Source organism: Hyla sarda, unplaced genomic scaffold, assembly GCF_029499605.1.
Source record: "Hyla sarda isolate aHylSar1 unplaced genomic scaffold, aHylSar1.hap1 scaffold_677, whole genome shotgun sequence".
Classification (NCBI taxonomy): Eukaryota; Metazoa; Chordata; class Amphibia; order Anura; family Hylidae; genus Hyla; species Hyla sarda.
The window spans coordinates 14,454-27,500 of record NW_026610694.1 but is presented as its reverse complement, the minus strand read 5'-3'; the positions used below and the strand labels follow the sequence as shown (position 1 = coordinate 27,500).

The 13,047-nt window shown below is 40.7% G+C and overlaps 2 pseudogenes; both read right to left on the bottom strand.

The window, feature by feature from the left end:
* Positions 1 to 1,994: 1,994 nt before the first annotated feature.
* LOC130343262 (U2 spliceosomal RNA) lies at positions 1,995 to 2,102 on the bottom strand (annotated as a pseudogene).
* Positions 2,103 to 4,786: 2,684 nt separating this feature from the next.
* On the bottom strand, positions 4,787 to 4,889 carry LOC130343264 (U2 spliceosomal RNA; annotated as a pseudogene).
* Positions 4,890 to 13,047: the final 8,158 nt, after the last annotated feature.

Sequence of the window (13,047 nt, the reverse complement as noted above, 5' to 3'; positions counted from 1 at the left end):
GTATGTGTGTATGTGTGTATGTGTGTATGTGTGTATGTGTGTATGTATGTCTATCTATCTATCTATCTATCCACCCATCTATCTCTATATATATTTATCTCTCTCTCTATATATATGTATATATATATATATATATATATATATAATTTTTTTTTCTTTTAAATATATATATATATATATATATATATATATATATATATATATATGTATATACATATAGAGAGAGAGAGAGATGGAAATACTTTTTTAAACATGTTTTCACCTCATTTTTACCTTCTTTTTTTCTTCTCTCCATGTTTTCCTTCTTTCCTATGCTGCTGCTTCTTATTTTTCTTCTTTTTCAGACCCTATCATTGCACTATTGCTTATTCAATACCACCAGCAGATGGAGACACTATATTACAACATTAGTTGTGAGCAGCAGTTTGTACAAACAAATGCCTCATAGCTGATGTCCTATCCACCTAGGCACCACCTATTGTCTTTTGCCTGCAGTAGGGACCCACTGGACTAACCAGCAAGCAGCTGCAGCAAATAAACAGATAACCTTTCTTTCCAACACTGAAACCTGGTGGTGCACTTAATATCTGCTATCAGATAGGGGACATATCAGATATTAAACTGATATAAACAGACACCACATTTGATACCAGCCAAAAGGAAGGATGAGAAGTGATAACTGTGAAAGGGGAGGAACCAACGCTGTCCCCTTCACATGCACCATCACTACTTGTAGGAAGGGAGGCTGGCTGGCAGCCTCCCATACACACTCTGGCTGGGTGGCAGTCACCCACCAGTACACACAGCAGACCCTAAACCCATATCATTATTGCTAAGCAGGAAGATGGGAGTCCATTTCACTCTGATGGACCATTTTTAAATGCAATCCATAACCTGGCTTTGGCAGGAACCCTTCTTACTCCTCCTACTTGCATTTGATACTGGGTTTAGGATCTGCATAGGAAACACACACACACACACACACACACACACAAGCACACACTTACCTGTGTTGCCTGCTGACGCCTCCTTGGCTGTCCCCAAACGGTATAAAACCAACAGCCATGGGAAGCTGTAAGGATAGAGAACATACCTGCATCCTATTGGACTCACTTGTCTTGGTTAAATCCAACTTATTTGACAACCTATGGTGCTGCTACTTCTGCTCATGGCAGTGCTGCTTCTGACAAGGCTTATCTTTGGTGAGCCTAGGCGACATCACAATCTCCATGGTTACATACACAACAAAGGTCAGATGTTGTTTACACCTGGCCATGCCAGTGGTATTGAGTAGCATATCACAGTGCTAAGGATCCTGGGTGCAACAATCTTTCAATGGGGAATAGCCGCACTGAGTTTGTCAAGTGCACCCATGTTTGCAACTCCAACAATACACACATATCTATGTATGTATGTATGTGTGTATGTGTGTATGTGTGTATGTGTGTATGTGTATCTCTCTCTCTATCTATCTATCTATCTATCCACCCATCTATCTCTATATATATTTATCTCTCTCTCTCTATATGTATATATGTATATATATAATTTTTTTTTCTTTTAAATATATATATATATATATATATATATATATATATATATATATATATATACATATAGAGAGAGAGAGAGAGATGGAAATACTTTCTTAATGATGTTTTCACCTCATTTTTACCTTCTTTTTTTTCTTCTCTCCATGTTTTCCTTCTTTCCTCCTTTTTTCATATGCTGCTGCTTCTTATTTTTCTTCTTTTTTAGACCCTATCATTGCACTATTGCTTATTCAATACCACCAGCAGATGGAGACACTATATTACAACATTAGTTGTGAGCAGCAGTTTGTACAAACAAATGCCTCATAGCTGATGTCCTATCCACCTAGGCACATAGGCACCACCTATTGTCTTTTGCCTGCAGTAGGGACCCACTGGACTAGCCAGCAAGCAGCTGCAGCAGCAAATAAACAGGTAATCTTTCTTTCCAACACTGGAACCTGGTGGTGCACTTAATATATGCTACCAGATAGGGAACATATCAGATATTAAACTGATATAAACAGACACCACATTTGATACCAGCCAAAAGGAAGGATGATAAGTGATAACTGTGAAAGGGGAGGAACCAACGCTGTCCCCTTCACATGCACCATCACTACTTGTAGGAAGGGAGGCTGGCTGGAAGCCTCCCATACACACTCTGGCTGGGTGGCAGTCACCCACCAGTACACACAGCAGACCCTAAACCCATATCATTATTGCTAAGCAGGAAGATGGGAGTCCATTTCACTCTGATGGACCATTTTTAAATGCAATCCATAACCTGGCTTTGGCAGGAACCCTTCTTACTCCTCCTACTTGCATTTGATACTGGGTTTAGGATCTGCATAGGAAACACACACACACACACACAAGCACACACTTACCTGTGTTGCCTGCTGACGCCTCCTTGGCTGTCCCCAAACGGTATAAAACCAACAGCCACGGGAAGCTGTAAGGATAGAGGACATACCTGCATCCTATTGGACTCACTTGTCTTGGTTAAATCCAACTTATTTGACAACCTATGGTGCTGCTACTTATGCTCATGGCAGTGCTGCTTCTGACAAGGCTGTTCTTTGGTGGGCCTAGGCGACATCACAATCTCCATGGTTACATACACAACAAAGGTCAGATGTTGTTTACACCTGGCCATGCCAGTGGTATTGAGTAGCATATCCCAGTGCTAAGGGTCCTGGGTGCAACAATCTTTCAATGGGGAATAGCCGCACTGAGTTTGTCAAGTGCACCCATGTTTGCAACTCCAACAATACACACATATGTATGTATGTATGTGTGTATGTGTGTATGTGTGTATGTATGTCTATCTATCTATCTATCCACCCATCTATCTCTATATATATTTATCTCTCTCTCTATATATGTATATATATATATATAATTTTTTTTTCTTTTAAATATATATATATATATATATATATATATATATATATATGTATATACATATATAGAGAGAGAGAGATGGAAATACTTTTTTAAACATGTTTTCACCTCATTTTTACCTTCTTTTTTTCTTCTCTCCGTGTTTTCCTTCTTTCCTATGCTGCTGCTTCTTATTTTTCTTCTTTTTCAGACCCTATCATTGCACTATTGCTTATTCAATACCACCAGCAGATGGAGACACTATATTACAACATTAGTTGTGAGCAGCAGTTTGTACAAACAAATGCCTCATAGCTGATGTCCTATCCACCTAGGCACATAGGCACTACCTATTGTCTATTGCCTGCAGTAGGGACCCACTGGACTAGACAGCAAGCAGCTGCAGCAAATAAACAGATAATCTTTCTTTCCAACACTGAAACCTGGTAGTGCATTTAATATATGCTATCAGATAGGGGACATATCAGATATTAAACTGATATAAACAGACACCACATTTGATACCAGCCAAAAGGAAGGATGAGAAGTGATAACTGTGAAAGGGGAGGAACCAACGCTGTCCCCTTCACATGCACCATCATTACTTGTAGGAAGGGAGGCTGGCTGGCAGCCTCCCATACACACTCTGGCTGGGTGGCAGTCACCCACCAGTACACACAGCAGACCCTAAACCCATATCATTATTGCTAAGCAGGAAGATGGGAGTCCATTTCACTCTGATGGACCATTTTTAAATGCAATCCATAACCTGGCTTTGGCAGGAACCCTTCTTACTCCTCCTACTTGCATTTGATACTGGGTTTAGGATCTGCATAGGAAACACACACACACACACACACACACACACATACAAGCACACACTTACCTGTGTTGCCTGCTGACGCCTCCTTGGCTGTCCCCAAACGGTATAAAACCAACAGCCACGGGAAGCTGTAAGGATAGAGGACATACCTGCATCCTATTGGACTCACTTGTCTTGGTTAATTCCAACTTATTTGACAACCTATGGTGCTGCTACTTATGCTCATGGCAGTGCTGCTTCTGACAAGGCTGTTCTTTGGTGGGCCTAGGCGACATCACAATCTCCATGGTTACATACACAACAAAGGTCAGATGTTGTTTACACCTGGCCATGCCAGTGGTATTGAGTAGCATATCCCAGTGCTAAGGGTCCTGGGTGCAACAATCTTTCAATGGGGAATAGCCGCACTGAGTTTGTCAAGTGCACCCATGTTTGCAACTCCAACAATACACACATATGTATGTATGTATGTATGTATGTGTGTATGTGTGTATGTGTGTATGTGTGTATGTGTGTATGTATGTCTATCTATCTATCTATCCACCCATCTATCTCTATATATATTTATCTCTCTCTCTCTATATATATGTATATATATATATATATATAAATTTTTTTTCTTTTAAATATATATATATATATATATATATATATATATATATATATATACATATAGAGAGAGAGAGAGATGGAAATACTTTTTTAAACATGTTTTCACCTCATTTTTACCTTCTTTTTTTCTTCTCTCCATGTTTTCCTTCTTTCCTATGCTGCTGCTTCTTATTTTTCTTCTTTTTCAGACCCTATCATTGCACTATTGCTTATTCAATACCACCAGCAGATGGAGACACTATATTACAACATTAGTTGTGAGCAGCAGTTTGTACAAACAAATGCCTCATAGCTGATGTCCTATCTACCTAGGCACATAGGCACCACCTATTGTCTTTTGCCTGCAGTAGGGACCCACTGGTCTAGCCAGCAAGCAGCTGCAGCAGCAGCAGCAGCAAATAAACAGGTAATCTTTCTTTCCAACACTGAAACCTGGTGGTGCACTTAATATATGATACCAGATAGGGAACATATCAGATATTAAACTGATATAAACAGACACCACATTTGATACCAGCCAAAAGGAAGGATGAGAAGTGATAACTGTGAAAGGGGAGGAACCAACGCTGTCCCCTTCACATGCACCATCACTACTTGTAGGAAGGGAGGCTGGCTGGCAGCCTCCCATACACACTCTGGCTGGGTGGCAGTCACCCACCAGTACACACAGCAGACCCTAAACCCATATCATTATTGCTAAGCAGGAAGATGGGAGTCCATTTCACTCTGATGGACTATTTTTAAATGCAATCCATAACCTGGCTTTGGCAGGAACCCTTCTTACTCCTCCTACTTGCATTTGATACTGGGTTTAGGATCTGCATAGGAAACACACACACACACACACACACAAGCACACACTTACCTGTGTTGCCTGCTGACGCCTCCTTGGCTGTCCCCAAACGGTATAAAACCAACAGCCACGGGAAGCTGTAAGGATAGAGGACATACCTGCATCCTATTGGACTCACTTGTCTTGGTTAAATCCAACTTATTTGACAACCTATGGTGCTGCTACTTCTGCTCATGGCAGTGCTGCTTCTGACAAGGCTGTTCTTTGGTGGGCCTAGGCGACATCACAATCTCCATGGTTACATACACAACAAAGGTCAGATGTTGTTTACACCTGGCCATGCCAGTGGTATTGAGTAGCATATCCCAGTGCTAAGGGTCCTGGGTGCAACAATCTTTCAATGGGGAATAGCCGCACTGAGTTTGTCAAGTGCACCCATGTTTGCAACTCCAACAATACACACGTATGTATGTATGTATGTATGTATGTATGTATGTGTATCTATGTGTATCTATCTATCTATCTATCTATCCACCCATCTATCTCTATATATATTTATCTCTCTCTCTCTCTCTCTCTCTCTATATGTATATATATATATATGTATATATAATTTTTTTTTCTTTTAAATATATATATATATATATATATATATATATGTGTATACATATAGAGAGAGAGAGATGGAAATACTTTTTTAAACATGTTTTCACCTCATTTTTACCTTCTTTTTTTCTTCTCTCCATGTTTTCCTTCTTTCCTATGCTGCTGCTTCTTATTTTTCTTCTTTTTCAAACCCTATCATTGCACTATTGCTTATTCAATACCACCAGCAGATGGAGACACTATATTACAACATTAGTTGTGAGCAGCAGTTTGTACAAACAAATGCCTCATAGCTGATGTCCTATCCACCTAGGCACATAGGCACCACCTATTGTCTTTTGCCTGCAGTAAGGACCCACTGGACTAGCCAGCAAGCAGCTGCAGCAGCAAATAAACAGGTAATCTTTCTTTCCAACACTGAAACCTGGTGGTGCACTTAATATATGCTACCAGATAGGGGACATATCAGATATTAAACTGATATAAACAGACACCACATTTGATACCAGTCAAAAGGAAGGATGATAAGTGATAACTGTGAAAGGGGAGGAACCAACGCTGTCCCCTTCACATGCACCATCACTACTTGTAGGAAGGGAGGCTGGCTGGCAGCCTCCCATACACACTCTGGCTGGGTGGCAGTCACCCACCAGTACACACAGCAGACCCTAAACCCATATCATTATTGCTAAGCAGGAAGATGGGAGTCCATTTCACTCTGATGGACCATTTTTAAATGCAATCCATAACCTGGCTTTGGCAGGAACCCTTCTTACTCCTCCTACTTGCATTTGATACTGGGTTTAGGATCTGCATAGGAAACACACACACACACACACACACACACACACACAAGCACACACTTACCTGTGTTGCCTGCTGACGCCTCCTTGGCTGTCCCCAAACGGTATAAAACCAACAGCCACGGGAAGCTGTAAGGATAGAGGACATACCTGCATCCTATTGGACTCACTTGTCTTGGTTAAATCCAACTTATTTGACAACCTATGGTGCTGCTACTTATGCTCATGGCAGTGCTGCTTCTGACAAGGCTGTTCTTTGGTGGGCCTAGGCGACATCACAATCTCCATGGTTACATACACAACAAAGGTCAGATGTTGTTTACACCTGGCCATGCCAGTGGTATTGAGTAGCATATCCCAGTGCTAAGGGTCCTGGGTGCAACAATCTTTCAATGGGGAATAGCCGCACTGAGTTTGTCAAGTGCACCCATGTTTGCAACTCCAACAATACACACATATGTATGTATGTATGTGTGTATGTGTGTATGTATGTCTATCTATCTATCTATCCACCCATCTATCTCTATATGTATTTATCTCTCTCTCTCTCTCTATATGTGTATATATATATATATATATATATATAATTTTTTTTTCTTTTAAATATATATATATATATATATATATATATGTATATACATATAGAGAGAGAGAGAGATGGAAATACTTTTTTAAACATGTTTTCACCTCATTTTTACCTTCTTTTTTTCTTCTCTCCATGTTTTCCTTCTTTCCTATGCTGCTGCTTCTTATTTTTCTTCTTTTTCAGACCCTATCATTGCACTATTGCTTATTCAATACCACCAGCAGATGGAGACACTATATTACAACATTAGTTGTGAGCAGCAGTTTGTACAAACAAATGCCTCATAGCTGATGTCCTATCCACCTAGGCACATAGGCACTACCTATTGTCTATTGCCTGCAGTAGGGACCCACTGGACTAGACAGCAAGCAGCTGCAGCAAATAAACAGATAATCTTTCTTTCCAACACTGAAACCTGGTGGTGCATTTAATATATGCTATCAGATAGGGGACATATCAGATATTAAACTGATATAAACAGACACCACATTTGATACCAGCCAAAAGGAAGGATGAGAAGTGATAACTGTGAAAGGGGAGGAACCAACGCTGTCCCCTTCACATGCACCATCATTACTTGTAGGAAGGGAGGCTGGCTGGCAGCCTCCCATACACACTCTGGCTGGGTGGCAGTCACCCACCAGTACACACAGCAGACCCTAAACCCATATCATTATTGCTAAGCAGGAAGATGGGAGTCCATTTCACTCTGATGGACCATTTTTAAATGCAATCCATAACCTGGCTTTGGCAGGAACCCTTCTTACTCCTCCTACTTGCATTTGATACTGGGTTTAGGATCTGCATAGGAAACACACACACACACACACACACACACACACATACAAGCACACACTTACCTGTGTTGCCTGCTGACGCCTCCTTGGCTGTCCCCAAACGGTATAAAACCAACAGCCACGGGAAGCTGTAAGGATAGAGGACATACCTGCATCCTATTGGACTCACTTGTCTTGGTTAAATCCAACTTATTTGACAACCTATAGTGCTGCTACTTCTGCTCATGGCAGTGCTGCTTCTGACAAGGCTGTTCTTTGGTGGGCCTAGGCGACATCACAATCTCCATGGTTACATACACAACAAAGGTCAGATGTTGTTTACACCTGGCCATGCCAGTGGTATTGAGTAGCATATCCCAGTGCTAAGGGTCCTGGGTGCAACAATCTTTTAATGGGGAATAGCCGCACTGAGTTTGTCAAGTGCACCCATGTTTGCATCTCCAACAATGCACACATATGAATGTATGTATGTATGTGTGTATGTGTGTATGTGTGTATGTATGTATGTATGTCTATCTATCTATCTATCTATCTATCCACCCATCTATCTCTATATATATTTATCTCTCTCTCTCTCTCTATATGTATATATATATAATTTTTTTTCTTTTAAATATATATATATATATATATATATATATATATATGTATATACATATAGAGAGAGAGAGAGATGGAAATACTTTTTTAAACATGTTTTCACCTCATTTTTACCTTCTTTTTTTCTTCTCTCCGTGTTTTCCTTCTTTCCTATGCTGCTGCTTCTTATTTTTCTTCTTTTTCAAACCCTATCATTGCACTATTGCTTATTCAATACCACCAGCAGATGGAGACACTATATTACAACATTAGTTGTGAGCAGCAGTTTGTACAAACAAATGCCTCATAGCTCATGTCCTATCCACCTAGGCACATAGGCACCACCTATTGTCTATTGCCTGCAGTAGGGGCCCACTGGACTAGCCAGCAAGCAGCTGCAGCAAATAAACAGATAATCTTTCTTTCCAACACTGAAACCTGGTGGTGAATTTAATATATGCTATCAGATAGGGGACATATCAGATATTAAACTGATATAAACAGACACCACATTTGATACCAGCCAAAAGGAAGGATGAGAAGTGATAACTGTGAAAGGGGAGGAACCAACGCTGTCCCCTTCACATGCACCATCACTACTTGTAGGAAGGGAGGCTGGCTGGCAGCCTCCCATACACACTCTGGCTGGGTGGCAGTCACCCACCAGTACACACAGCAGACCCTAAACCCATATCATTATTGCTAAGCAGGAAGATGGGAGTCCATTTCACTCTGATGGACCATTTTTAAATGCAATCCATAACCTGGCTTTGGCAGGAACCCTTCTTACTCCTCCTACTTGCATTTGATACTGGGTTTAGGATCTGCATAGGAAACACACACACACACACATACAAGCACACACTTACCTGTGTTGCCTGCTGACGCCTCCTTGGCTGTCCCCAAACGGTATAAAACCAACAGCCACGGGAAGCTGTAAGGATAGAGGACATACCTGCATCCTATTGGACTCACTTGTCTTGGTTAAATCCAACTTATTTGACAACCTATGGTGCTGCTACTTCTGCTCATGGCAGTGCTGCTTCTGACAAGGCTGTTCTTTGGTGGGCCTAGGCGACATCACAATCTCCATGGTTACATACACAACAAAGGTCAGATGTTGTTTACACCTGGCCATGCCAGTGGTATTGAGTAGCATATCCCAGTGCTAAGGGTCCTGGGTGCAACAATCTTTCAATGGGGAATAGCCGCACTGAGTTTGTCAAGTGCACCCATGTTTGCAACTCCAACAATACACACATATGTATGTATGTATGTATGTGTGTATGTGTGTATGTGTGTATGTGTGTATGTATGTCTATCTATCTATCTATCTATCTATCCACCCATCTATCTCTATATATATATTTATCTCTCTCTCTCTATATGTATATATATATATATATATATAATTTTTTTTCTTTTAAATATATATATATATATAGAGAGAGAGAGAGATGGAAATACTTTTTTAAACATGTTTTCACCTCATTTTTACCTTCTTTTTTTCTTCTCTCCATGTTTTCCTTCTTTCCTATGCTGCTGCTTCTTATTTTTCTTCTTTTTCAGACCCTATCATTGCACTATTGCTTATTCAATACCACCAGCAGATGGAGACACTATATTACAACATTAGTTGTGAGCAGCAGTTTGTACAAACAAATGCCTCATAGCTGATGTCCTATCCACCTAGGCACATAGGCACCACCTATTGTCTATTGCCTGCAGTAGGGGCCCACTGGACTAGCCAGCAAGCAGCTGCAGCAAATAAACAGATAATCTTTCTTTCCAACACTGAAACCTGGTGGTGCATTTAATATATGCTATCAGATAGGGGACATATCAGCTATTAAACTGATATAAACAGACACCACATTTGATACCAGCCAAAAGGAAGGATGAGAAGTGATAACTGTGAAAGGGGAGGAACCAACGCTGTCCCCTTCACATGCACCATCATTACTTGTAGGAAGGGAGGCTGGCTGGCAGCCTCCCATACACACTCTGGCTGGGTGGCAGTCACCCACCAGTACACACAGCAGACCCTAAACCCATATCATTATTGCTAAGCAGGAAGATGGGAGTCCATTTCACTCTGATGGACCATTTTTAAATGCAATCCATAACCTGGCTTTGGCAGGAACCCTTCTTACTCCTCCTACTTGCATTTGATACTGGGTTTAGGATCTGCATAGGAAACACACACACACACACACACACACACACACACACACATACAAGCACACACTTACCTGTGTTGCCTGCTGACGCCTCCTTGGCTGTCCCCAAACGGTATAAAACCAACAGCCACGGGAAGCTGTAAGGATAGAGGACATACCTGCATCCTATTGGACTCACTTGTCTTGGTTAAATCCAACTTATTTGACAACCTATGGTGCTGCTACTTCTGCTCATGGCAGTGCTGCTTCTGACAAGGCTGTTCTTTGGTGGGCCTAGGCGACATCACAATCTCCATGGTTACATACACAACAAAGGTCAGATGTTGTTTACACCTGGCCATGCCAGTGGTATTGAGTAGCATATCCCAGTGCTAAGGGTCCTGGGTGCAACAATCTTTCAATGGGGAATAGCCGCACTGAGTTTGTCAAGTGCACCCATGTTTGCAACTCCAACAATACACACATATGTATGTATGTGTGTATGTGTGTATGTGTGTATGTGTGTATGTGTGTCTATCTATCTATCTATCTATCTATCCACCCATCTATCTCTATATATATTTATCTCTCTCTCTCTATATATATGTATATATATATATATATATATATATAATTTTTTTTTTCTTTTAAATATATATATATATATATATATATATATATATATGTATATACATATAGAGAGAGAGAGAGATGGAAATACTTTTTTAAACATGTTTTCACCTCATTTTTACCTTCTTTTTTTCTTCTCTCCATGTTTTCCTTCTTTCCTATGCTGCTGCTTCTTATTTTTCTTCTTTTTCAGACCCTATCATTGCACTATTGCTTATTCAATACCACCAGCAGATGGAGACACTATATTACAACATTAGTTGTGAGCAGCAGTTTGTACAAACAAATGCCTCATAGCTGATGTCCTATCTACCTAGGCACATAGGCACCACCTATTGTCTTTTGCCTGCAGTAGGGACCCACTGGACTAGCCAGCAAGCAGCTGCAGCAGCAAATAAACAGGTAATCTTTCTTTCCAACACTGAAACCTGGTGGTGCACTTAATATATGCTACCAGATAGGGGACATATCAGATATTAAACTGATATAAACAGACACCACATTTGATACCAGCCAAAAGGAAGGATGAGAAGTGATAACTGTGAAAGGGGAGGAACCAACGCTGTCCCCTTCACATGCACCATCACTACTTGTAGGAAGGGAGGCTGGCTGGCAGCCTCCCATACACACTCTGGCTGGGTGGCAGTCACCCACCAGTACACACAGCAGACCCTAAACCCATATCATTATTGCTAAGCAGGAAGATGGGAGTCCATTTCACTCTGATGGACCATTTTTAAATGCAATCCATAACCTGGCTTTGGCAGGAACCCTTCTTACTCCTCCTACTTGCATTTGATACTGGGTTTAGGATCTGCATAGGAAACACACACACACACACACAAGCACACACTTACCTGTGTTGCCTGCTGACGCCTCCTTGGCTGTCCCCAAACGGTATAAAACCAACAGCCACGGGAAGCTGTAAGGATAGAGGACATACCTGCATCCTATTGGACTCACTTGTCTTGGTTAAATCCAACTTATTTGACAACCTATGGTGCTGCTACTTCGACTCATGGCAGTGCTGCTTCTGACAAGGCTGTTCTTTGGTGGGCCTAGGCGACATCACAATCTCCATGGTTACATACACAACAAAGGTCAGATGTTGTTTACACCTGGCCATGCCAGTGGTATTGAGTAGCATATCCCAGTGCTAAGGGTCCTGGGTGCAACAATCTTTCAATGGGGAATAGCCGCACTGAGTTTGTCAAGTGCACCCATGTTTGCAACTCCAACAATACACACGTATGTATGTATGTATGTATGTATGTATGTATGTGTATCTATCTATCTATCTATCTATCTATCCACCCATCTATCTCTATATATATTTATCTCTCTCTCTCTCTCTCTATATGTATATATATATATATATATATATATAATTTTTTTTTCTTTTAAATATATATATATATATATATATATATATATATGTGTATACATATAGAGAGAGAGAGATGGAAATACTTTTTTAAACATGTTTTCACCTCATTTTTACCTTCTTTTTTTCTTCTCTCCATGTTTTCCTTCTTTCCTATGCTGCTGCTTCTTATTTTTCTTCTTTTTCAAACCCTATCATTGCACTATTGCTTATTCAATACCACCAGCGGATGGAGACACTATATTACAACATTAGTTGTGAGCAGCAGTTTGTACAAACAAATGCCTCATAGCTGATGTCCTATCCACCTAGGCACATAGGCACCACCTATTGTCTTTTGCCTGCAGTAGGGGCCCA